Genomic DNA, 25,377 nt, shown 5'->3' on the forward strand with positions numbered 1-25,377 from the left:
GCACTTTATATTATAGTAACATGGATTGTCAGAAGCCTGATGAGAAAGGCACTGTAGTTATCTCCGGTTGAGCAGACTGAGCCATAGAGAGATGATGCAGAACTCGATGGCTGTTCCCAAGAGTAAGTCCTTGTAATCTTTCTCCATCAGAGACCACCAGTGGGTTCATTCAGTCTTTTGTACATGGATCCGTGTTATTCTGCTGAACAGGATTATACTGTATGTTATCACTACTGATCTACTTCTCAAGAAACTTAAGAAACATCAATAATGTTTTCCTGTAGACAGTCATACCTTGGAGATGGTGTGGTTTCACTTCTAGACCATCTCAGTAAAGTGAGTCACACACATTTTTTGGTTTCCCAGGGCATATGAAAGTTGTGTTTATACTATACTGTAGGCTTCTGCAGTGGCTCAGTGGTAAGAAATCCACCTGCAATGCGGGAGACTCAAGAGACACAGGTTTGATCCCTGGGTCAGGAAGATCTCCTGGAGGAAGAAATAGAAACACACTCTAGTATTCTTGCCAGGAAAATCCCATGGAAAGAGGAGCCTGGTGGGCTACAGTCTATAGGGTCGCGAAGAGTCAAACACTACTAAGCAATTGAACAGCAACTGCAGTAGTAGTCTATTAAGCATGCAATAGAATTAAGTCCAAAAATAATGTACATATTTTAATTAAAAAATTAGAATTGCTTTGAACTACTAACCATCATCTGAGCCTTCAGCGAGTTGTAATCTTTTTGCTGGTGAAGCATCTTCCCTTGGCGTTGATGGCTGCTGACTGATCTGGGTTGTGGTTGCTGCAGGTTGGGATGGTTGTGGCAATTTCCTAAAATAAGAAACAGTGAAGTTTGATGCATTGATTGGTTCTTTCACGAACAATTTCTCTGTAGTGGCAATGCTGTTGCTAGCACTTTATGTACAGAACTTCTTTTAAAAGTGGAGTCAATTCTATCAAACCCTACTGCTGCTTCTTATCAACTAAGTTTATGTAATGTCCTAAGTCCTTTTTCATTATTCAACAACCTTCACAGCATCTTCACCAGGAGTAGATTCCATCTCAAGAGACCACTTTCTTTGCTCATCCATAAGAAGGAACTCCTCACCCATTATAGTTTTATCATAAGATTGCAGCAGTTCAGTCACATCTTCAGGCTCCGCTTCTAATTTCTAGATCTCTTGATGTTTCCACCACATATGCATTTACTTCCTCCGCTGAATTCTTGAACCCCTCAAGGTCATCCACAAGAGTTGGAATCAACTTCTTTCAAACTCCTGTAAATGTTGATATTTTGACCTTTTCCCATGAATCACGAATACTCTTAATGGAATCTATACAGGTGAATCCTTCCAGAAGTTTTTCAATTTACTTTTTCCAGATCTATCAGAAGAATCACTGTCTTTGGAAGTTTTAGCCTTATGAAATGTATTTCTTAAAGAACAAGACTCAAAAGTCAAAATGACTCCTTGATCCGTGGGCTGCAGAATGGATGTTAGCAGGCATGAAAACAACATTAATCTCACTGTTCATCTCCATCAGAGCTCTTGACTCACCACGTGTGTTGTCAGTGAACAGTAATGTTTTGAAAGGAATCTTTATTTCTGAGCAGTAGGTCTCAACAGTTGTTTTAAAATATTTAGTGAACAGTGTTGTCAACAAATGTGCTGTCATCCAGGCTTTGTCGTTTCATCGATAGAGCACAGATAGAGTAGATTTAACATTATTCTTAAGGGCCCTAGAATTTTTAATGGTAAATGGTAAACCTAAAGTCATCAGCTCTTTAGCCCCCTAACAAGAGAGTTAACCTGTCCGTGAAGCTTTGAAGCCAGGCATTGACTTCTCCTGTGCAGCTATGGAAGTCCTAGATGGCCTTGTCTCATAAATGGTTGTTTTCTCTACACTGAAATTTTATAGTCACCTTTATTCATTATCTGAACTGGATCTTCTGGATAACTTATTGGAGCTTCTACATCAGTACTTACTGTTTCACCTTGCACTTTTGTTGTGGAGAGAGCTTCTTTCCTTAAACCTCATGAACTGGCTGCTCTTGGCTTCAGACTTTTCTTCTGCAGCTTCCTCACCTCTCTCAGCCTTCATGGAATTGAGGAGAGTTAGGATTGGACTCTGGATTGGGCTTTGGCTTAAGGGACTGTTGTGGCTGGTTGGGTCTTCTGTGCAGATCGCTACAACTTTCTGCATATCAGCAGTAAAGCTGTTTTGCTTTTTTATCATTCGTGTGTTCACTGGAGCAGCACTTTTAATTTCCTTCAAGAACTTTTCCACAGTTTGGCTAATTGTTCGGCACTAGAGGCCTAGCTTTTGGTCTTTTGGCATTCCTTCCTCACCAAGTATAATCATCATTTCTAGGTTTTTGTTTAAAGCGAGAGATTTGTGAATCTCCCTTTCACTTGAACACTTAGAGGTCATTATAAGGTTACTGTTTAACCTAATTTTAATACTGTGTTTCAGGGAATAGGGAGCCTGAGGGCGAGGGAGAGGAAGAGAGATGGGGGAAAGGCCAGTTGGTCTGTGGAACAGTCAGAACACACATGATATTTATCAATTAAGTTTGCCCTCTTACCTGGGCATGGTTCATGGAGCCCCAGAACAGTGACAGTAGTGACATCAAGGATCACTGATAACAGATCAACATAGTAAACACAATAATAATGAAAATGTTACCCCTAACATGTGACAAAGAGACGCAAAGTAAACCAACATGGTTGGGAAAATGGTTTGACACGGGGTTGCCACAAACCTTCAATTTGTGAGAGAGGAAAAAAAAAAAAAACTCAGTATCTGCAAGGGGCAATAAAGTGAAATGCAATGAGGTGAGGTATACTTGTAAATGATTTCTAAAATGGCAATTAGTCTGTGAATCTCTGAAAGAAGAAACTGTACTTTATTACTGCCCCTTGCCATAATAATAAAGCAGAAATCCAAATTTCGAGAACATACATGTGACTTGAAATCAGAGCCTTCAGATCCCCTGCCAGCTTTGTGTTGGATTGCAGCTGACATTTCTCTGTTCTAACCAAGTAGGGGAGAGATCCTGAGATCCCTGTCACAAGGTTATTCATTTTCTTTTTTGAAAAATTGTGTCAATCACTATCTTTGAGGCATGTACAGACTTTTAAAATCTCAGGCCATGTGTGTGTGTGTGTGTGTGTGTGTGTGTGTGTGTGTGTGTGTTGGCAGGGATGGGGATGGGGATAAATTCAAGAATCTTGTCAAATGATAAAATTTTAATGAAACTCCAAATCCAGAGATTTAGAAAAGTAGGTCCAAAAATGGAATTTGAGTTTTCTTTGCTTGTAGTGTTCCCAGCCGTTTCTTGAGCATGACTTTTATTTAGTCAGGTGTGACGGCAGAAATCTAGGAGAAAGGGTTGAGAGGGCAAGTTGGAAATAATGATCATTAAGAAATATCAAAGGGGAAGAAAGCCCAGTCAGAAACTCTTCCTTTTCTTTTCAGGTCTTTCTCACCATCTGACTCTAGGTGGTGCCACATATAATGTTTTCTATTAAACCTGGTGCTCCAGGGCAAGCAGAGATGAGGAGAAAAAACCTGGATTCTGAGTCATTCTCCTTGCCAAACTTTAGCAGTAATTCAGCTGTTTTACCAAGGCCCCTCCTGCTTGGCTGGCATGCAGAATGTCCCGGGAATCAGGCAGTTTCCATGGGATGGGTACAGCTTGCTTCTTCATCTCTCAGGCTGCTCTGTCTTTTCTTAGAGAAGAGGGTGGTGACAGGTGACATGCTGTGACCTGGGGGGTAGCCCGACAGTGATTGGGGAGATGCAACTATGGTGGGAACTAGTCCTCCCTTCAGCTGTGTAAAGAGCAAAGCTGGACAACGCTGTTGTGGGTTCAGTTGTGTCTCCATCCCCACCACCAAGTTCATGTGTTGAAGTCCTATAACCCCAGTACCTCAGAACGTGACCTGGCCATAAAAAAGAACCAAATTTTGCTATTTTCAGCAACATGGATGGACTTGGAGGTCATTAGCTACGTGAACTAAGAGAAAGATAAATACTCTGTGATACCACTAATATGTGGAATCTAAAAAATACAACAAACTAGTGAATATACCAGAGAAGAAGCACACTTACAGAATAAGCTAGTGGTTACCAGTGGGGTGGGGCTGCTGCTGCTGCTGCTAAGTCGCTTCAGCCGTGTCCGACTCTGTGCGACCCCATAGACGGCAGCCCACCAGCCTCCTCTGGCCCTGGGATTCTCCATGCAGGAATGCTGGAGTGGGTTGCCATTTCTTTCTTCAATGCATGCTTGCATGCTAAGTCACTCTAGTCGGGTCCAACCCTGTGCGACCCCGTAGACGACAGCCTACCAGGCTCCTCTGTCCACAGGATTCTCTAGGCAAGAACACTGGAGTGGGTTGTCATTTCCTTCTCTGGGAGTGGGGGTTTGGGATGGTAATAGAAGGGTAGGGGATTAAGGGTACAATATAAGGGTACAAATGGTTAGGTATAAAATAAGCTACAAGGATATATTATACAACACGTGGGATATCACCAATATGTTCTAGTAACTATAAACGGAGTATAACCTTTAGAACTTGTGAATCACTATATTGTACACCTGTAACCTAATACTGTACATCAACTATACTTCAATTAAAAAATGTATTAAAAAGGGACTTCCCCGGTGGTCCAGTGTTTAAGAGTCTGCCTTCAGTACAGGGGACGCCAATCTGATACCTGATCAGGGAACTAAGATCCCACATGAGGTGGAGCAGCTACGCCCCACACCACAACTTCTGCACCCACCCTCTAGAGCCCTCGAGCCGCAACTACTGAAGATGCCTAGAGCCCAGACTCCTCAACAAGAGAAGCCACCGCAATGAGAAGCCTGCACCTTGCAATCAGAGCAGCCCCCACAAAGCCCGTGCACAGCATCGAAGACCCAGTGCAGCCAAAAATTAAACGGAAATTTTTAAGAAAAAATATATTAAAAAAAATTTTAAGTAGCATGAAGAAGCAAAAAGAACATGACCTTATTTGGAGATAAGACCTTTATAGAGGTAATCAGGCTAAACTGAGGTCGTTAGAGTGGGCCTTATCCAATATGCCCTTATAAAAAGGTGGAATTTGAATACCAAGATCCATAAAGAGGGAAGACGATGCGAAGACAGAGAGAGAGGGTGGCCATTTATAAGCCAAGGAGAGAGGCCTGAAACAGCCTTCCCCACAGCCGTCAGAAGGAACCAGCCCTCCTGACACTAGGATTTAACTCATGGCCTCCTGAGCTGGGAGACAACACGTTGTTTGTTGTTGAAGCCACCAAGTTGTTGTCCTTTATTATGACACTCCTCACAAACTAACCCAGCCATCTACCCATCTCTTATTTTTTAAAAAAGTGTTACATAGTGAGTGACAGATGTCCTACAGCTGTGTAACAAGATGACATTCACAGACATTCCTGCTTCTATTTTTTTTTAAACAATGTGAAAGTAAAGCTCTTCCTATTATAGGTTCAATTATGTTCCTGCCAAAGACGTGTCCTAGTCCTCACCCCCAGAACCTCTGAATGTGACCTTATATGAAATTGGGATGATGGGAGTGTAATTAGTTAAGATAAGGTCATACTGGAGTCCGGTGGGCTTTTAATCCAATGTGACTGATGTCCTTGTGAGACGTGCAGAGAGGATATGAGGGAGGAAGGCCACGTGACAGCAGAGGCAGAGATGGGAGCGATGCGGCTGCCAGAGAGGGAACGCCGAGAATTGACAGCTGCCCCCAGAGCTAAGAGGAGGTGGGGCGAGAGTCCGCCATGAGTCTCAGGAGGAGCGTGGCCCTGCTGACACCTCGACTGTGGGCTTCTGGCCTCCAGAAATGTGAGGGAATACATTTCCGTTGCTCAGAGCCACTCAGTGTGGAGTACTCTGTTGTTGCAGCCCGAGGCATCTAACACACATCCTTCCCAGGGACAAGTCAAGCCGTTTGGGCTGCTGGGGGCCTGCCAGCCCCGTAGGTGTGGGCCTGCTGGTGTCAGCCCCCTGCCACTTGCCTGGCCTCTCTGAGAACCTCACTCTTCTTTCTGCTGGGGCACACCACCTTGTCACCCAATTGAGGCAACCCTTTTTCCTCCAGGTCGTGTAGCTGGCAAGCCATTGTTAAATGCTGAATTTCAAAAGCCTTCCGAAGACCTCGATCTTCAGAAAATGGGAGTCTAGAGAGTAGTGCTGTGGTTAATTCTCTGTCCCTGAAATGCTTCAGAATGAAAATTTACATTCCTCTCCGGCACTCATGATAGAGAAGGAATCCAAGACCTGTGTGTGTGAACGTTGCCCCTTTTCTAACATAGTCATTTTTGCTTGTTTGCGTATTCGTTTAGAAACATCTCAGATTGTTTCAGGCATGGCCACCACGTCACTTGGTTTCTTTTCTCTCAAATGTGAGACTGTAAATCCTATGGTTAAAAACAGGGGCTTTGGAGGCCAGGGCTTCCTGGATGGCTCAGTGGTAAAGAATCTGCCTGCCAATGCAGGAGATCCTGGAGATGTGGGTTCCATCCCTAGATTGGGAAGATCCCTTAGAAGGGGAAATAGCAACCCACTTCAGTATTCTTGTCTGGGAAATTCCATGGACAGAGGAGCCTGGCAGCTACAGTCCATGGGATCGTAAAGAGTCAAACGTGACAACTCACGCACACACATTAGTGTTTGGTCTCCGTTTATGGCCTCTGAGGCTCTGGGCACCGACTTACCTTCCGCTATAGCAATTTCCTCATTCGTATAATGCGGATAATAACCCAGGGGTGATAGTTAAAACATTTAATAGGCGGTGTGTCCAGGCCGTAATCCAAGTTAGAAACGGAGTGGAGATCAGCACGGCTGACCACAGGGCATTGCTGTCCCTCTTAAATGAGCTAACGTACGTGAGGTTCAGAGCTGGGTTTCCGGGCCCCAGTAACACGTTCAGCAAGTGCTAATGGGCATTATTCCCTCATGAGTGCAAATGACATGATCCTCAAACCCACGTCTGCAGTGACATTCCTGGCCCTGCCATCTAAACGTCCAGCCCATCCCTTGCCCCTCTCCCCCAGAGCTACCCACCCCGTCTCTTCCTGCTTTTGCTTAGAAGCCATAGAAACCCCTTCAAGACTCCGCCTCCAGAGAGTCTTAAACACGCAGTCATTGGCTCTTATGAAATTGTCTCTAGCTTTGAGCTCCAGGGGGCCAGCCAGACACGGAAGCCCTGGTACAAGAGGAGGAAGCAAATCTTTGAGGATCTGAGGTGGGCCTGGCAGGCTCACGGGGTCACAGGGAGGGGGACTGGTCAGAGCTCTCCTGCGTTCAGCTGGGAACCCGTGTCTACACCGCCCTGCACTTGGCCCCCACCCGCCAGAGTGTTCCCAGCTCTGCCCGAGTCCCGCACAATTAAGCACCTAAGTGGATTTTGATGACGGCATTTTGCGGCTCCACTTCAACAGCCTTCTGAAGTCTCTGCCTTCACTCTGTTGGCCTGAAACCTGCGCTGCCTTCCATCAGCCGCCAAGGTCTAGGACTCATCAAGGTCACATCCTTCCCGGCCCTCCCGCCCCGTCCGGACGTGCGCGTTGCGCGCGGTATGGCGCTCTCCAGATGTCGGGGTGGCCGTGTAAACTCCCAGCTGGTCAGTCAGCTCCTGAGGGACAGCGTCCCGCTTGTCAGGCTACGCTTGACCTTAACACGAATTGACCATATTCTAGTTTCTAAAAGGGCCCTGGCTGCTGTTTGAAGAAGCCAGCAATTGTACAGTAGATGGAGACATACGGAAGTGCTCCAGAACTCCCTGGATATTTCAGTTGCCTGGGGCTGCTCGAACAAAATATCACAAACCCATGACTTGAAAGAACAGAAATGCCATGGAATATTACTCAGCCGTTAAAAAGAATTCATTTGAATCAGTCCTAATGAGATGGATGAAACTGGAGCCCCTTATACAGAGTGAAGTAAGCCAGAAAGATAAAGAACATTACAGCATACTAACACATATATATGGAATTTAGAAAGAAGGTAACGATAACCCTATATGCAAAACGGAAAAAGAGACACAGAAATACAGAACAGACTTTTGAACTCTGTGGGAGAATGTGAGGGTGGGATATTTCAAAAGAACAGCATGTATACTATTTATGGTGAAACAGATCACCAGCCCAGGTGGGATGCATGAGACAATGCTCGGGCCTGGTGCACTGGGAAGACCCAGAGGAATCGGGTGGAGAGGGAGGTGGGAGGGGGGATCGGGATGGGGAATACGTGTAAATCTATGGCTGATTCATATCAATGTATGACAAAAAAATAAATAAATAAAAATTAAAAAAAAAAAAAAAGAAAGAAAGAACAGAAATGCATTCTCTCCCAGGTCTGGAAGCCGAGTGTCCAGAATCAAGATGTCCACAGGGCTGTGTTCTCTCGGGAGGTTCTAGGGGCAGATCCTTCCTTGTTTCATTGCTGGCCACCGTTGGCGTCTCTGACTTGTAGATGAAACACTCCCGTCTCTGCCTCCAGCCTCCTGTGGTGTTTGCCCTGTGCACGTGCGTTCTGTGTTCAGATTTCCCTTTGCTTAAAAGGACACCCATCGTGGGCTTGGGGTCACCCCTCATCCAGAGTGGCTTCATCTTAACTTGATTATATATATTGCACACACTCTTGTTCCAAATAAGGTTCCATTCTGGAATTCCAGGACATTAGCCACGTACCATACCGGTCCATATTGACAAGGCAGAGTGTGCAGTGGCCAGCTCCCCCAGGACCAGGCCTGAGCACCCGGCCCCCTGTGTGCTGGATGAGTTTTCACTGCATCCCCTTGGGGTCATTTGATCTTACTGTTTTACTCCTGCCTCTGTATTTGGTGGCTGTGGAACAGGAGGGCTTCTCAGGTGGCTCGGAAGTAAAGAGCCCACACGCCGACGCAGGAGACACAGGTTTGATTCCTGGGTCGGGAAGATCCCCTGGAAAAGGAAATAGCAACCCACTCTGGTATTCTTGCCTGAAAAATCCCATAGACAGAGGAACCTGTCAGGCTTCCGTCCATGGGGCTGCAAAGAGTCAGACACAAGTGAGTGATCGAAAAACACATGCTCCCATGAAACAGGACCAGGCGTGTCAATAGAACAGCAGTAGGTGGAAAGCCTGGGAGAGTGCTTTATAAGAGAAAATAAATATTTTTTGAGTCAATTATAGAAGTAGTCTTACTTCTGTGAGGTGTCTTTACTTGGCTACGTCCATGATTAAAAAAAAAAAAATTACTCTGAACTCTAGGTAGTGTGTATGGCAGCCTGTGAAAGTCCTGTGCCTTTAAAAGCCACTGGGGTGGGAGGTGCTGTAACTAAACTGATGCCTGTAGCTCTCTGTCTTCCAGTCCACCTGGGAGAAAGCTGGGAGCGCTCCCAGACAGATTGGGCTGTAGGCAGCCTTTTTGTTCCTGTGCAAGGACCTGAAAAACATGAGTTAGTTGCCAATGTTTCTAAATCGGAAGCTTGCACATAAAACTTGGGATTATCAGGTTTTCTTGGAAAATTAGATTTAGTGTTAGGATACTCTGCGCTCAGAGAACCTTGTTTCCACTCTGCATCTATGGTTTGTGGTTCATTTCACCATCTTGCTCATTCGAAGTTCTTCAGTGTTTAATCCTAAGACACACATCTTTTTACGTTTTCAGGTCTCTGAATGTGAGACACCTTTTATAATCAATGGGGTAAGAAAACATGTGTCCTGGTTTAATTGGCAGAGTACTTTTTCTTTCTCAGTTGTATGGAAATTTTGGCATGCCTTATAATTGGTGGTGTCTTAGACTCAGTGACATTGAATTCATTTTCTCTGGTTTGTTAGCATATGGTGTTTCAACCAAAGGTGCTGACATTTCCAAACAGATAAACATCCCATGAACACATATGTGTTTTCCTTGGGGTGCCGGCTGCGCTTGGAGCAGTGCAGAGTGGGGGGGGGGCCTGGCTTTGGGGCCACAGGGCCTCGGTGGAATCCTGACTTTGTCACGTGTGAGCAGTGGGCCCTGGGCAAGGTACTCAGCCTCTGTTTCCTTAAATCCCATGGCATTTTGAGGAGGATTAAATGAATTTGAAAAGTCTTCAAACTGCTGCTGGTATGAAATAAGTGCTCAGTAAACAGTAGCTGTGTTCTTATTGTCAGTGTGGGGTCACATTTCTGGCTTAGATCCCAGCTCTGCCCCTGGCTAGTCATTTTGCTTCTGGAGCCTTAGTTTCTCCATCTGTAAAATGGGAGCAGGTCTGGAAGGACAACAGACCTGCTGGTCTGGGTATGAGAGTCAGACATTCGAGTGCTAATGTTTGGTGCATAGCAGGCGCTTAATAAAATATGCTTTCCCATCGTCTGCCTTCCTCAGCCATGCCTGTGCCCTGGAAGGGAGAGTCTCCAGGACGGCCAGAGAATTTTTGATCCAGGTTCCCCGGGGCTCCTTCAGTCATCAAAGAAGGGCTGGAGGATGCTTCCTAGCTTCTACTTTCTAACAGGTTCTCTAAACTTAGGAGGGTGGGCTGTTCTATTTCAGATATACTGGGAATATTCAGGATGGCAGCACATTAGTCACAGTGAGCATTTTCAGAAGACAGAACCCAGAGACCCCGCAATGCCCTGTTTTGAGATGTGTGCTGCAAGGCAGCCTAAGATGGGTGAAATGAAAGTTGCTCAGTCATGTCTGACTCTTCGCGACCCCATGGACCGTAGCCCACCAGACTCCTCTATCCATGGAGTTCTCCAGACAAGAATACTGGAGTGGATAGCCATTCCCTTCTCTGGGAGATCATCCTGGTCCAGAGATCAAACCCAGGTCTCCTGCATTGCAGGCAGATTCTCTACTGTCTGCACCACCAAAGAAGCCTGTGCCAAATTCAGTGATCTCCAGTCCCCATTGCACCCCCAGAAGCTGAGAGGAATCAGACTGTCTGCCAGAGGTCCTGGTTACTTCTCCCCTGGACCTGCCACAGGAGACCTCAGACTCTCTGGTTAAGGGATGTTGAGTCAGGTCTGTTGAGGTAAGACGTCTTAGAGCCTAAAGAAAGACTGGGAGGAATATGTCCAATTTACCATCTTCCTGGATTAGAGGAATTTTTTCATTACTGAAGTCATGAAAGCTCCCAGTTCTTAAGAAGTTTTATTATTTAGTTAAAGCTCCCCCCACCTCATATCCCTGCTGGTGTCCTTCTGATCCTCTTCTCAGGGTGCCAGGGAGGTGCCAATAGTCCTGTCTGCCAGAACCGCCCCCCCCAGTCCCACCTGGTTCCCTTGGCTCCTCCCAGGTGATGGCAGATGCCTTTCAGGATCTGCCACTGCTTCCTCGGTAACCGCCAATTTAAATACCAATACTGTCACCAGCTGAGAAGTTAGTGACATGGAGTCATGCTAAAGTCATGTTTCAAATCAACTCTTTTGCACAAATATCAGCTTCACTCCTTCTCACCAATCCTCCCCGCCACTTCCAGAGAACTCTGTTATTACCAGCGCTGCAGGCTGCCTCTTCCTGCTTGCACGGAGAGAATCTCGATGAAGTGCCCGAGCTGGGAGGGTTTGTGTTCCTGTGTCACTGAACGTGTGGGGCCAGGTTGCCTGGGCCCTGTCATTCAGGCGGTGTTCTCGTTGCCAGGACTTGGCTAGAGCTGCAAGATGTCGTCAGCGGTAACAGGCTCCATAATTGCTAATAAAATTTAAACGGCTGCAAAAATCACAGAACATCAAAAAAAATTTTTTTTTTTCCTGGCACATCCAGACAAATCTTGCTGATCCGAGGGAGGCTGTGACTGTGCAGTCTTTTTATTTTTGTTTTTTAATGCAGACTTGCACTTTCATCGGCGATACAACTAGTTTGCAGTTGCCTAATGGCTTTTTAAAAAAAATTTAGAGACAGATGAAAAAGTAATAATTAAAAGAAGAGGATATGGTGCATTCTTGTAATTCAAATACGTGACCGGAATGGTTCGTTTACTAGTAACATTCAAAGACTAGCTTCAGGATGGTTTACAGCAGGATAAAAAGGGGGCAGAAAATCTTTGAGGTCAGAAGGTTACTGTGCATCCCTCATAAAAAAGCATTTCAGGAACTTTTGGCTTCTGACATCATTACGACCATATCCTTTGTTAAGATCCCAGAAGAGGAAGCCCATAAAATGTAGGAAATGTCTTAGGGCTAAAAAGGCTGGTCAGGTTTTCTAGATTCAATAGTTGGAAGAGAAAGGACTGAAAGGGGTTACAAACAGATGTTCTGTGTCCCACAGCACAGAAAAGCTTAAGGATAACTCTAAATTAGGATGCAGCCTCTGACTGCTCTGCAAAAGTGTCATTTGCATGTTGTCGTTGCTCAGTCACTAAGTCGTGTCCAGCTTTTTGCCACCCCATGAACTGCAGCACGCCAGGCCTCCCTGCCCCTCACCACATCCCAGAATTTGCCCAAGTTCATGTCCATTGAATCAGTGATGCCATCCAACCACCTCATCCACTGTCATCCCCTTCTCCTCCTGCCTTCAAATCTTTCCCAGCATCAGGGTCTTTTCTAATGAGTCAGCTCTTTGCATTAGGTGACCCAAGTATTGGAGCTTCAGCCTCAGCATCAGTCCTTCCAATGAGTATTCAGGGTTGATTTCTGTCATCAATGTCCTTCATTTGGGGGGCATGCGGGTGTGGTGACAGGTAACCAGTGTCCCCAGTTCTCAATGCACTTTAAATATTCAGGGGCCCATGCCATCTTGATTCCTGCTATTTCTTATCAGGGGCAAGGGTTGTTGGCCTCTCCATTTCTTTTGGAATCTAGCAGTAAAGCCCATGATCTTTCCTGACCTCTTGAGCGAAGACAAAGTTCTTTAGAGGGGGGATTAGACACTGTTGGAGGTCTCAGTGATTCTGGTGAGGAGTCATTTGTGGGCTATTGAGAGCATGACATGCCCTAGAGAGCAGGGTGGGCAGCCCACTTGACCGGTGACTTGATGGCAGTCACCCAGCGTGGTATATTTTTTTTTTCTCTTGGCTATTCTGTACCTGGCAGCCAACAAGAGGGGAGCCTGCCTGTGGTGGTGGATTAGTTCCCGGGGCTGCTCACGCCCATCACCATGACCGTGCCGCATGGTTCTCCTGTTGAGCCCCTGGCACAGCCTGCCCCTTGATGCCCACCCCGACGGTCCCACCGCTCTCTGTGTCCCAGCCATCCAGAGTGGAGCGCCCTCGTATAGAGCACGTCCTGTCCCTGCCGCTCGCTGTCTGACAGTAAAAGCCAAACTCGGGTTGTTCCCATTCCCCGCAACTGAGGACCCCAGCCAGTTCCATGCTGGGAAGGGGGTGAGGGGGAGGTCACGTGCTGCTCATAGTCGGGGCATGTTTTGGGGCAGAGCAGTGACAGTGCTGTTTCTCGGATGCCGCCTCCCCATCCTGCCATTGCTCAGGGCCCCTCTGAGCGCCTCCTGAGATGGGAATGGAGTGCAGGCACTGCCTTTGCTCCGCTTCCCCATTTCGCCTCTTGCCTGCAACGTGCTGGGATGCTGGTTCTAGTGGCAACTCGAGGAAGAATCTGTGCGGCCGCCCTGACTTTGGGGACAGGCCTGGAGTGATAGGTGGGACCTGGGCTCTGCCATTGCATTATCCAGGTCTGCTGAGATGCTGACGCAAGACAAGATGAGGCGTCCCTGAGACTTCCTGGGGGTGGGAGCCAGGGAAGGCAGGGAGGGTGGAGAGGGACATTGAGCATTTACGGTGGGAGAGATGGAAGGAAAGGAGGGCAGGAGGAGGAGAAGGAAGAGCCAGTGTGGGCCACCAGTGGTTTCGGCCAGGGCCACAGGTGTCCTGGAGCAGAAGGCGCCTCTTGGCAGCATCCTAGGCCTTGCAGGGGTGGGCAGGTCTCTGCACATCGGCCCTGCCAGGCAGTGGAGGAAGGACGGCCCTGGAGAGGTGCAGCTTTAGCCTGAATATGGCCACAGGATCGGGGTGAGGGGGGTGGGTGCAGAAGCTCCCATCAGTCATGCTCCCTGCCTTCGAGAGTGGGTGATGCATTTTCCTGACCCCCACAGCCACTGATGAGCCATGTTCACGCATTCACTAATTTGCTGAACAAACATTCATACAGCACCTACTGTGCGCTCGGCACTTGCTGCCACGGGGTCAGGGGGTGAGGGGGATGGAGAACAAGGACATTCCTGTCCTAGGAGAGGACAAAGTCAGCTGAGGTCACATTCCACCGAACACACTGGGAAAAGGGGTGTATCCTGGGTGCTGGCATCCCGTAGGAGGGTCCCCCATCTCACCTGGGGCATCCAGGGAGTGTTCTGGGAGAAGCTGCTGTCTAAGCTGAGACTGGAAGGGGAAGGATGAATTAGCCCAGTAAGAGGTGGAGGTTCTTGCAGGGAAGGGAAAAGCCTAGCAGGTACGAGAAGGGGGCGCTGGCTAATCAGGTCTGCCCGTGGTAATGCTGTGGCTGGTGGGAAGGAGGAGCAAATTTCAGGGGTGTTCGGAGAAGTGTGTCGTGGGGGGCAATCGTGTGGGGCCTTGAGGACATTGGCTGTGCGCCTAGTGGTTGAGGGCCTGATGAATCGGTCACATCAAGCCCTAATGCTTCCTGCTGTGTGACCCTGGGCAAATTACTTAACCTCTCTGTCCTTCAGGCGCCACATCTGTAAAATGGGTCAGAAGGAATTCCGTTTTACAAGGTTATGAAGACTAACTAGCCCTCTGTAAAGCTGTTGGAACCATGCTTGTTGCTCAGTAAGCTCAACAAACGTCACTTATTGTTCTTACTAACATTTCCATGCTTCAAATTCTCCTGCACCGAAGTCCCGGTGAGAGCATCCTCGGTGCCTGCCAGCTGTCATTAGTCACCAGACTTATCAGGATGACGTGACTAACACATTTTCTGGATGAATGAAGGAGAGCTTGTAGGGTTATCTCCGTGGCTCAGCAGGAAGCTGCTGCACGTAATACTAACAAGAACAAACAATGAAGAAAGGAACCTCAGCAGCTAGTTTTTCTTGAGTGTTCTCTTAACAACAGTTGAAGGAGGCTTTAAGCTGTTTCCCATGGGAGGTCCTGGTCTCTTAAGGGACGGACTTTAACCAGTGTCTCCTAAACTGTGCATGGTGAGTCACCTGACTCATGCCTTGTGTAGATTTGGGGACCACTCAAAACCCACTGAAACAGAATCTCTGAGATTGAGGCCCCAGCATCTTTATCTTCCCCAGCAGCCCAGGTGGGTCTTGTACCCACGACATTTTGAGACGTTCTTGTCCTATGATTTATTGATCAGTCTCAGGAAGGAGGCAGTTACTTAGGACAAGTTCTGTCCTGTCAGCCTCTTTCTATGTCAAGGGAGAGGGGGATACCCAGAGCATCCCTCCTGAGAGGCCCAGGCAGATGAGAAGCGTCCCAGCTAGTGTGTTGGCCTCAAGAGCAAAACGTTCTGAGTTCTGAGTACTGTGACGGTGATGTGGTTAGTGCTCTGTTTTACTTTTGAGAGGCTTTCATGCATCTTGTCTCCTAAAGAAAGCAGATGGATGGCTCATGCTATCCCAGTTCTACCCATGAAAGAAGATGACTCTATCTGGGCCAGAAATGAAATTTCGAGCAAGAGGTGGCCGGCCTTTGGAAATCTCAGCAAGGAACGCCAATGAGATTAAACCCCTGTTAACAGTGGGTGACTCTGAGAGGCGGGATGATGGATAATTGCTCTTTCCTAACTTCTTATTACTTCTGCATGGGAGGCAGAAGCGTTGAGGTTCAGAGCACACAGGCCTGGTACAAACCTGCTGGGGTTTTTCCTGGGTCCTCTGTACCTTAGGGAAGTTATTGAGGTTCTCTGTCCCTCAGTTTCCTCATCTGTAAAATGAGGAATAATTAAACAGTATCCACCTCAGCAGTAAAGAAGCTGTCTGCCAATGCAGGAGACGTAGGTTTGATCCCTGGGTTGAGAAGATCCCCAGGAAGAGGAAATACCAACCCGCTTGAGTATTCTTGCCTGGGAAATCCATGGACGGAGGAGCCTGGCGAGCTGCAGCCCATGAGGTCTCAGAGCGTTGGACACGACTGAGTGAGTGAGCATGCACATGCATCGACCTCGGAGACTTTTTGTGTATTTTTTTCCAGGAGTTTCATTGTTGGCTTTCCTTAGCATGTTTTCCCCTCTCTCTTCCAAGTTAGAGTACATCTGATCTACAGTGTTGAACACTCATCAACTATCCTCTCTAGGATGGCTTGTAATTTTTTTTGAGAGATATTCTTCTGGTGCTATAATTTTAAAATCTATTTTATTTATTTATTAGTTTTAAATTAATTTTTATTGGAGCATAGTTGCTTTACAATGTTGTGTTAGATTCTGCTGTACAGAAAAATGAATCAACTGTACATCTATCCACTCCCTTTTGGACTTCCTTCCCATTTAGGTCTCCACGACGTATTAAGTCAAGTTCCCTGTGCTACACAGTATGTTATCATTAGTTATCTATTTTATGCATAGTATCAATAGTGTAAATGTGTTAATCCCAACTTTAAATGAAAAGACCCTGATGCTCGGAGGGATTGGGGGCAGGAGGAGAAGGGGATGACAGAGGATGAGATGGCTGGATGGCATCACCAACTCGATGGACATGAGTTTGAGTAAACTCCGGGAGTTGGTGATGGACAGGGAGGCCTGGCGTGCTGCGATTCATGGGGTCACAAAGCGTCGGGCATGACTGAGCGACTGAACTGAACTGACCTGAACTGATACCTGTTAAGTGTTTAGACCGTGCTTGACATTTACTAAGCTCTTGAGAAAAATTAGCCATTATTATTAATCTTTACATACATGCAATAAGAGGTTTTGGGTGATTAAAAAAAATGTATGAAGAGAAAAGCTGCCTGGGTCATAGAAGCTTACATGTGAAGGATCTAGAAGCTCTGCTTAAAGACCTATAGGGATTTGTGAGGATCCAGCTCTCTGGTTTGGGTCTCAGTTTTTCATCTCTATAGCGAGGGGTGAGTCACTCCATCACTGTGTCAGCCTGTGCTTCTCCGAATGCCAGTGGTTAGTGCCCCAGAGGGAGAGGGGAAAGCTGGAGAGCAAAGGGGCCTTTGGACTGGGGCCCTTCTCTCTCTGAAAGCAAAGAGCTACACTTCTGCCTGTCTCTGCTGCTGCTAAGTCGCTTCAGTCGTGTCTGACTCTGTACGGCCCCATAGACAGCAGCCCACCAGGCTCCCCCGTCCCTGGGATTCTCCAGGCAAGAACACTGGAGTGGGTTGCCATTCATTTCCTTCTCCAATGCGTGAAAGTGAAAAGTGAAAGTGAAGACGCCAGTCACATCTGACTCTTTGCGACCCCATGACTGCAGCCTTCCAGGCTCCTCCGTCCATGGGATTTTCCAGGCAAGAGTACTGGAGTGGGGTGCCGTTGCCTTCTCCGTCCCCCTATCTCTCTCTCTTTTTAAATATCTGGTGGGCTTTGTGTAAGATTTCATTTTCACAGTGGGTCTGCGTTGAGCAGACAGCAAAGAGTTGAATCCCATGGACCAGATCCTGGAAAAGCCCCCTCCCTGCTTTTCATCCCGGCCTTGACATCTGTGATTCCAGAGGCAGCATGGTAATTATCCTTTTCCAGAACAGAGTTCACTTCCAGTGACCATAGCATGGGATTCTCGGAAATTGATTTCTTCTAATGAGCCTGGATCTGCTTTTTGGAGCTCTTTAACAGTAGCCCTGGGCCACCTGAATTCCCTGTTTTTAGACCCGCTCAGCCTTTGGATGTGAGAGTGAGTGAGTCCCTCTACCTGTCGAGGAGAGGATGTGAGGATGTAGCTAGAGTGCTTTCGTGCAGAGGATGGTTGATGCCAGGGACGCTGCTGCTCTGAGAATCAGAGGTGACTGGTGAGCATTGGCTTGTGACAGCAGAACTGACCTGTCCTAGGTTGCATTCAGTTTCCAGGCAGTCTCCCTTCAGGGCTGTTGACCTTGGCCACGGGCCATGTGCCATTAGCAGCCAGGCTTTTACAGTCTCTGTAAGCACTGCCTGGAATTGTATGAGCACCTTCTAGAAGTTGTGGGACCTTCTTTAAAACAGTCACCCTGATGCTGGAGATCAGCCTCACCCACATTCAGAGCCAGGGATGTGGTTCCTGTGGAGTCCATCAAGGCCACAGGCTTCTCATTGCCCTGCAGCGCGTGTTTCAGAAAACATAAACCTTGGATGGTATAATAATGCTCTGATGCAAATCACATCTTGGCAAGTGTGAACAACGATGAAAACAATACACATGTGGGACGAACTTTCCCTGTGCTTTCTCTTGAATGTTCTGCTTCTCATGCCAGGTTTTCCCTCCATGTTCTGCATTTCAAAAATATTTTGTTTTTCATTCCAAACAGTGGGAGTACAAAGGCAGATTTGTTTCATCACTTAATTTGCTAATTCTGCCAGGCTTTTTCTCCCGCCGATGAGCAGTCCTCCTCAAAGTGTTATATTGAAGGCTGGCCTTTAGGAGAATGTCAGAGGTGCAGGGCCCTATTTACCATGTCTGTGTATGGCTGCAGAGGACATGACTAATATCAAAACAAAACAAACAATTTAGAAAACCAAACAGTGCCTCTGTGAGTAGCTTCTAGGGTAGGCTGGTGGGCTGCAACTCAGCAGGGTAGGGAGCAGACCTATCTTTGTTCTTTCTTTCTTCTTTTGTCCCTTCTTTTCTTTCTGTCCTGGGTCTTCGTTGCTCCCTGCGGGCTCCCTGGTGTGTAGGCCTCTCCTTGTGTTAGCTTCTCTTGTTGCCGAGCACAGGCTGTAGGGCACTTGGTCTTCAGTGGTTGCGGCACATGAGTTGAGTTGCCCCATGGCCTGTGGGATCTTCCCAGATCAAGGATTGAACCTGTGTCTCCGGCATTGTCAGGCAGATTCTTAACTACGGGACCACCAGGGAAGTCCTTCTGTCTTTGTTCTTGACCCTGTGTGGGACTTAAGGCATGTGACTTTACTTTTCTGAGCCTTCTTTTTCTTCTAAGTAGAAACCTGCCCTCTGACCTCTGCCCAGAGATGTTAGTTATTTACAGGATTGACATCATGCAGTTTTTTTGCTTCCTTTTTCATAGAAATGTGGAACTGGTAAACAACAGCAGAGGCTGCTGCTTAAGAAGAATGAAGATGGATGGATAGACGAATGAATGGATCAGTGGATGGATGGATGGATGGATGGAGGAGTAGGTGGGTGGATGGATAGATTAGTGGGTGGATGATGGACTGAGGGATGAATGGGTCAGTGGATGTATAGTTGGGTGGGTGGATGGATGAATACAGAGACTCTCATCCTATAACCACATCCCACTCAGAAGCCTTCCTGCCCTCCTCCCCAGGCTAGACAGATGCCCTGTTTCATATCCCTTCTCTTCCTTACACTAATAAACAAGTAGATACATTAAAGGGTATTAGGTACTCTCTTCCAGGTGACATTAGAAGTTTCAGGACAGCTAGGAGAGACCCTGCATGCGTCTCGATCACTGTTATCCCCATGCCAAACCGTGTCAGCTCCTGGCACATGAGGGATGTTCGCTACACATTTTTGAATGAACCAGTGAAAGAGCCATGACTAATTACAAGCATGCGTGGGGGCAAATCTTTGCTTGCCTTCCTGTATCCCTCTCACACTGCTGCTCTCTCAGAGTTCCTTGTCTGTCACCAGGGAGCCAGATGGGACTGCTAGGCTGGAACAGGATTCCTCCCACCAGTAATGCGCGCACACGCACGCTCTCTCTCTATCTCTCCCTCAAGACATTCAGAGGGGGCATCTGATAGATTTGCTTTAACAGCCTGACCTACCTCCTTTTCCACGTCCTCCATCCTAATTCCTCCGTGTTAATGAGTCAGTTTTCTGAGGGTACATATTCCTCCAGGACCTCTTCCTTCTCTCTGGGCCCCAAGGGCCGTGGCCTCTAGAAGAGCTCTGCCTTTCTCTCTTTCTAAGCCTTTGTGTTCAATTCAGTTGCTCAGTTGTGTCCAACTCTTTGCGACCCTATAGACACTCATTATCATCATCTGAGTCCTTGGATCCTGATATTTTGCTGGGACTTGAAGACCAGTGGCAGAGGCTAGTGAGGGCTTCCACGTGCAGAAAGGGGGTGCCTGGCAGCTTCGGGGCTGCTCCGTTTAATTCCAGGCCTTAGGGATGCTCACTGTGCTTAGCACAGCCCCAGGGGAGTGGCAGAAGCACTGTGGCTTTCCTGGGCTTTAGTGTTCTCATTTGTAAAGCGACTGGGTCATTCCCACACCCCCTTCAACTATAGATGTCTGTGATTTAAAATAGAACGTTCTCCTCCCTGTGAAAATACAGAAGGACTTTCTGACATGCGGGCGTACACATGGAGGAATGGATTTAGGCCAGTTTAGGCTTAGGTGGGATGGTGGAGATTTCAGGTGAGCCCGTAATGTAGGGGCTCTGGAGTCGGACCCTAGAACTTATGAGTGGTCACCAAGTACTGTGACCAGTGCTCAGCTTGGATGGCCTCATTCAGTCCTCACCCCTGCCCACCCCCGCCCTAAGTGAGTCCTATTAGATCTCCATTTTACAGATGAGGACTGAGGCTTAGAGAATTAAGAAATTGACCGAGGCGCTTGTGTGGTCCTGCGGAATTCTGAAAGCAGACCTTGAGGCGTGAGTGAGCAGATGGACTGCTCTGCTGTGCTGCCCCCTGCAGGTAAGGGCCTGCAATGCAGCTCTGTACAGAGGTTTTAGGGTTCAGGTGGAGCTGCCCGCCTCCCTTGCGTTCCTTGCAGGGGGAGTACAGACTGAATGTCCTGGACAACACTTTCCTATCTTGCAAAAAAGATAATGTTTTAAGTGTTTGTATCATCCCTGCCATTGTTCTGGAGGATGCATCAGGGGCTTGAAGCATCAGAACCCATAACGGGGTTCTATCGGCAGTCTCTTGTTGACTTTGTAAAAATCAATGGCAGGAAAATATGAGGAGACTCTGCCCTAAATGTGTGTGGATGAGGGTGACTGGGTACCTGTCCCCATACCCCTAAAACCCTCTCTCCTTTCCAGTCCAGAACTTCTCAAGCATTATATATATTGGAAAGGCATGGAGATCTTGGTAAAATACAGATTCTGGTTCAGTGGGCCTGGGGTGAGGCTAACTGAATTTCTAGCTGTTAGTCTGAATTTATAACAACCCCCCAGGAAGTTGCTGATACTGCTGGCCCAAGGTCTACACTTGGAGCAGAGAGGGTCCCAGGGTCCCAGGCTGGCTGTGTCAGAATGACCTCAGTAAGCAGCTCCATGGGACCTTCGTGAGAGAGTCCCAGTGAGCAGGTCTCGGATGGGATCCCGGCAACTGCAGGTGCTCCTGGGACCGCAGTGTGAACAGCACTGCCCAGCTCAGTGGTTCCTTAGACTCTGATCATTGGAGTTCCTAGGAGCTGAGGCCACTTGCGGAAAGATTGGTTCTTAATTAAGATGGGTCTTAATTCCCCAGGTGAGTCTGACCCTCTGACTCACACTCAGGTTCGAGACTTACTTATCTTCAGTCTCCCCTGGCCCCAAACTCTGTCTCCAGCTAGAGTCCTGCAGCCCCTGCTCTGTCTTTCTCCTTCATTGTGTTTCTTTGGCCCTCTGCCATCTGACTTTTGCATCTGCTACAGTAAGGAATTTGCTCTGGGGAAGGTCACCAGGAATCTCCTAGTTGTCAGATCTGGCAGGTGTCAATATCCGACCCTACCTGACCTCGAGCAGCAGTCAGCATCCTTGACCTCATCCTCTTCTTCCCTCCTTTGCTTCCCAGGGTTCCACCCCCACCTCCTTCTCCCTCACAGAGAGCCTACTGGGGTCTGCTTCCCTGCATCATCATTCTCCCAGAAATGATCCCATCCTTCCCGTGTAATACATCCTCCCTTGGTGATCTCATCCACTCCCACAAACTAGTGATGCCTGAATACTAATCTCCTAAATGATCTTCCTAAACCACACATCAGGTCACATTACTGCTCTCTGACTTAAGATGGGAGGCAGAGGATTCCGGCACCACCAGCCTGGGCTCAGACCCTGACTCTGCCACTTGCCAGCCAAGGAATCTTGTGCAGGTCATGAACCTCCTTAGCTGCGGTTTTCTCATCTGGAGCCAGGGATGAAGGGTCTTTAGTAGGTGAGTGACCAGTATACAGTGAGTACTCACAGATGCCGCTTTGAGTTCATTTTATTCATTAATGATAAGGGATGTGAATACCGGCAGCCCTCTAGCAGCTCCCAGGTCTCGCATGGGATCAAATGAGACTCTGAAGTGTCTCTGGCCTGATCCTCCTTCCTCCAACCCTCCTTCCAGGCTCACATCCCCGCACCTTTGCACGTCCTCTTTCCCCTCTATGTCTCCACATGAGGCACAGCGTTGGAGCTCCCATGGAGCCCCCCTGGGAGCTAAGGGCCATGTCCTCCTTTGTGCTTCTGCCCAGTCTCAGGGCTTCTTCTGATGCCTGGGTCCTGCTGTACCCACTTGGCTTGCTTTTATGTCCGTGTTCTCGTCAGACTCTTTCGGTCACAGCTGCCTGCCTGGCACTGGGTGTGGCCAGCATTCTCCGTGGACTGTGGTGCTCACCGTGGAATGAATAAATGTTTGAGTGACAGTGACATCTAGAGCAGCCTGTTGGCGTGGAGGGCAAACCCTCAGAACGTGCGAGATGATCTTACCTCGTTATGGACAGAAACTTGGGGGTCATTCTTGGGGCCTCTCTTTTATCGGCTGCCCCCTTTCCCTAATCTAGTCCATCGGTGAGCCTGGGCATCTCTGCCTCTGAAGCAGTGGATCTCAGCCAGGGGTGATATTGACCCCCGGGGTCAATGTCTGGGGGTGTTTTTGTTTGTCATAACTGGAGGTGCCTCTGGCATTTGGGGAGCGGAGAGCATGGATGCTCTGACACCTCCTACAGTTCACGGGACAGCCCTCCCTCCAAAGAATTCTCCAGCCTCAATGTCAAGAGTGCTGAGGTTGAGACATCCTGGTCTAGAGGGTTCTGGGTCCGCTCACCATCTTACCCACTCCCACAAGGTGGGCCACCGCCTTGGGTGGTTTCCCTGCCTTTTCCTGGGGTCTCCACGCCCTCCATCCCCTCTCCACTAGGCAGCCGGATGATCTTTTAGAGATACATTAGGGACATCCCTGGTGGCACAGTGGTTAAGAATCCTCCTGCCAATGCAGGGGTCACAGGTTTGGTCCCTCGCCCGGGAAGATTTCACACACTGCGGAGCATCTAAAGCCTGTACGCCTCAACTACTGAACCCACGTGCCTAGAGCCCATGCTCCGTAACAGGAGAAGCCACCACATCAGAGTACCTTCCGCTCACTACAGTTAGCAAAAGCCCACACACAGCAACAAAGACCCAGCATGACCAAAAATAAATGATTTTGCTTAAAAAAATTACATCAGATAAAATCACTCCTTGTAATGCTTCCCATCACATTTGGACCCAACCCCGACTCCTTAGCCAGGCTGAGGGAGCCTTCCCTGACGAGGTTTTCTCTCTCTGCTTTCTCCCCCTTGTCATCACCTTCTCCTCCACCACTGTGGCTCTCTGCTCCAGCCGACCTGCTGATCTTCTTCCTCTTCCAGGTTCCAGTCTTTGGTGTGAACTTGAGATGTTTTCTCTGCTTGGGCTGCTCTCCCCTCATCCCTGATCCTTTGGCTTCTTCTTGTCATTGAGATTTCACTGCAGCTGCTTCTGCATCAAGTATTCCTCCCCGGATGACCCCAGCTACCCACACAGTCACTCCTATCCCATTGTCGCACATCGCCACATAGCAGTTAGCACCGACTGCTTCTGCATGTTGGTTTGTTAGAGCTCCTCCGCCCTGTGCAGGGCTGTGTACGCCTCAACTACCGAACCCAACTCTGCTTAGAACAATACCTGGCACATAATTAGTTATCAATAAACTATGATGGAAGTAGAAGCAATAGTCATAACTTGTATAAAGGAGCCTAAAAATTGTTCTACGGGATTTGCGTTGAATACCCACATTATCTCCATTTTATAGGGGAGGAAAGTGTTGTTGTTGTTCGGTCGTGTCCAGCTCTTTGCGACCCCATGGACTGCAGCACGCCAGGTTTCCCTGTCCTTCACTGTTTCCTGGACTTTGCTCAAACTCATGTCCATTGAGTCGATGATGCCATCCAACCATCTCATCCTCTGTCGTCCCCTTCTCCTCTTGCCCTCAATCTTTCCCAGCATCAGGGTCTTTTCCAGCGAGTCAGCTCTTTACAGTCAGTGGTCAAAGGACTGAGGCCCCAGAAATTTATGTAACTTGTCAACAGATTTTGTAGCTAGAAAGTGGCAGAGCTGGGATTTGAACCTGAGGAATCTGATTCCCAAATCTTAATCAGTTCTCATCACTCCACGAGACTGCTTGGTGAAGAAATGAATGCAGAATATGGATGATGCATTCACGCCCGTTCTTCCTGAGTGAGTGATAGCAGGGTAGTCTTTGCAGGACTGGGGTTTTGTTTAATTTGGCTTCAAATCTTGTGACTCTCTCTCATTTTGTGAATGATTCCCTTGTATCTGGGTTATTAATAAAGAGCAACCAAATCTCTGTTGCTCGTAATCATACAATACTCTATGAATGCATTCTGGCTACTACCTTCTTTTCTTCTGCTTTCCCCTATACCATCCCATTTTCCTCATTTTTAACTGATTTCCTTTCCTAAGCCAACTCAATTTAAGAATTGAGATGGAGCAAAAGCAAACAATAAGAGACATCCCTTTGCCGACAAAGGTCCATATAGTCAAAGCTATGGTTTTTCCAATAGTCATGTGCGGATGTGAGAGTTGGACCATAAAGAAGGCTGAGCACCAAAGAACTGGTGCTTTTGGATTGTGCTGCTGGAGAAGACTCTTGAGAGTCTCCTGGACTGCAGGGAGATCAAATCAGTCAATCCTGGAGGAAATTAACCCTGAATATTGATTGGAATGACTGATGCTGAAGCTGGGTGTCCAAAACTTTGGCCACTCCATGCAAAGAACTGACTCATTGGAAAAGACCCTGACGCTGGAAAAGATTGAGGGCAGGAGGAGAAGGGGATGAGGATGAGATGGTTGGATGGCATCATTGACTCAATGGACATGAGTTTGAGCAAACTCTGGGAGATAGTGAAGGACAGGAAAGCTTGGCATGCTGTAGTCCTTGGAGTGGCAGAGTCAGACATGACTTAGCGACTGAACAACAACAGAAGCAAACAAGTGTATACAGAGAGTGTGTCTGTGGGTGAATTACTGAGTCTCTCTGATTGTCAGTGCTCTCGGTGTAGTGTTGGTAATCATCCCTGCCTCACTGTTTTTTGGTAGAGTGGGCCTGGAGTAAAGTCGACGAAAGCCCAAGGAAGCATTTATGGTTATTTTCTTATCTTTCTTCCCTTATGGTGAGCATG

The 25,377-nt window shown here is 47.7% G+C and overlaps 1 protein-coding gene across 6 annotated transcripts in view; it reads left to right on the forward strand.

The window, feature by feature from the left end:
* LDLRAD3 (low density lipoprotein receptor class A domain containing 3) overlaps positions 1-25,377 on the forward strand; it is a 263,153-nt gene that overhangs the window by 79,984 nt on the left and 157,792 nt on the right. The window lies entirely within an intron of this gene.

This window comes from Cervus canadensis, chromosome 11 (assembly GCF_019320065.1).
Source record: "Cervus canadensis isolate Bull #8, Minnesota chromosome 11, ASM1932006v1, whole genome shotgun sequence".
NCBI lineage: Eukaryota > Metazoa > Chordata > Mammalia > Artiodactyla > Cervidae > Cervus > Cervus canadensis.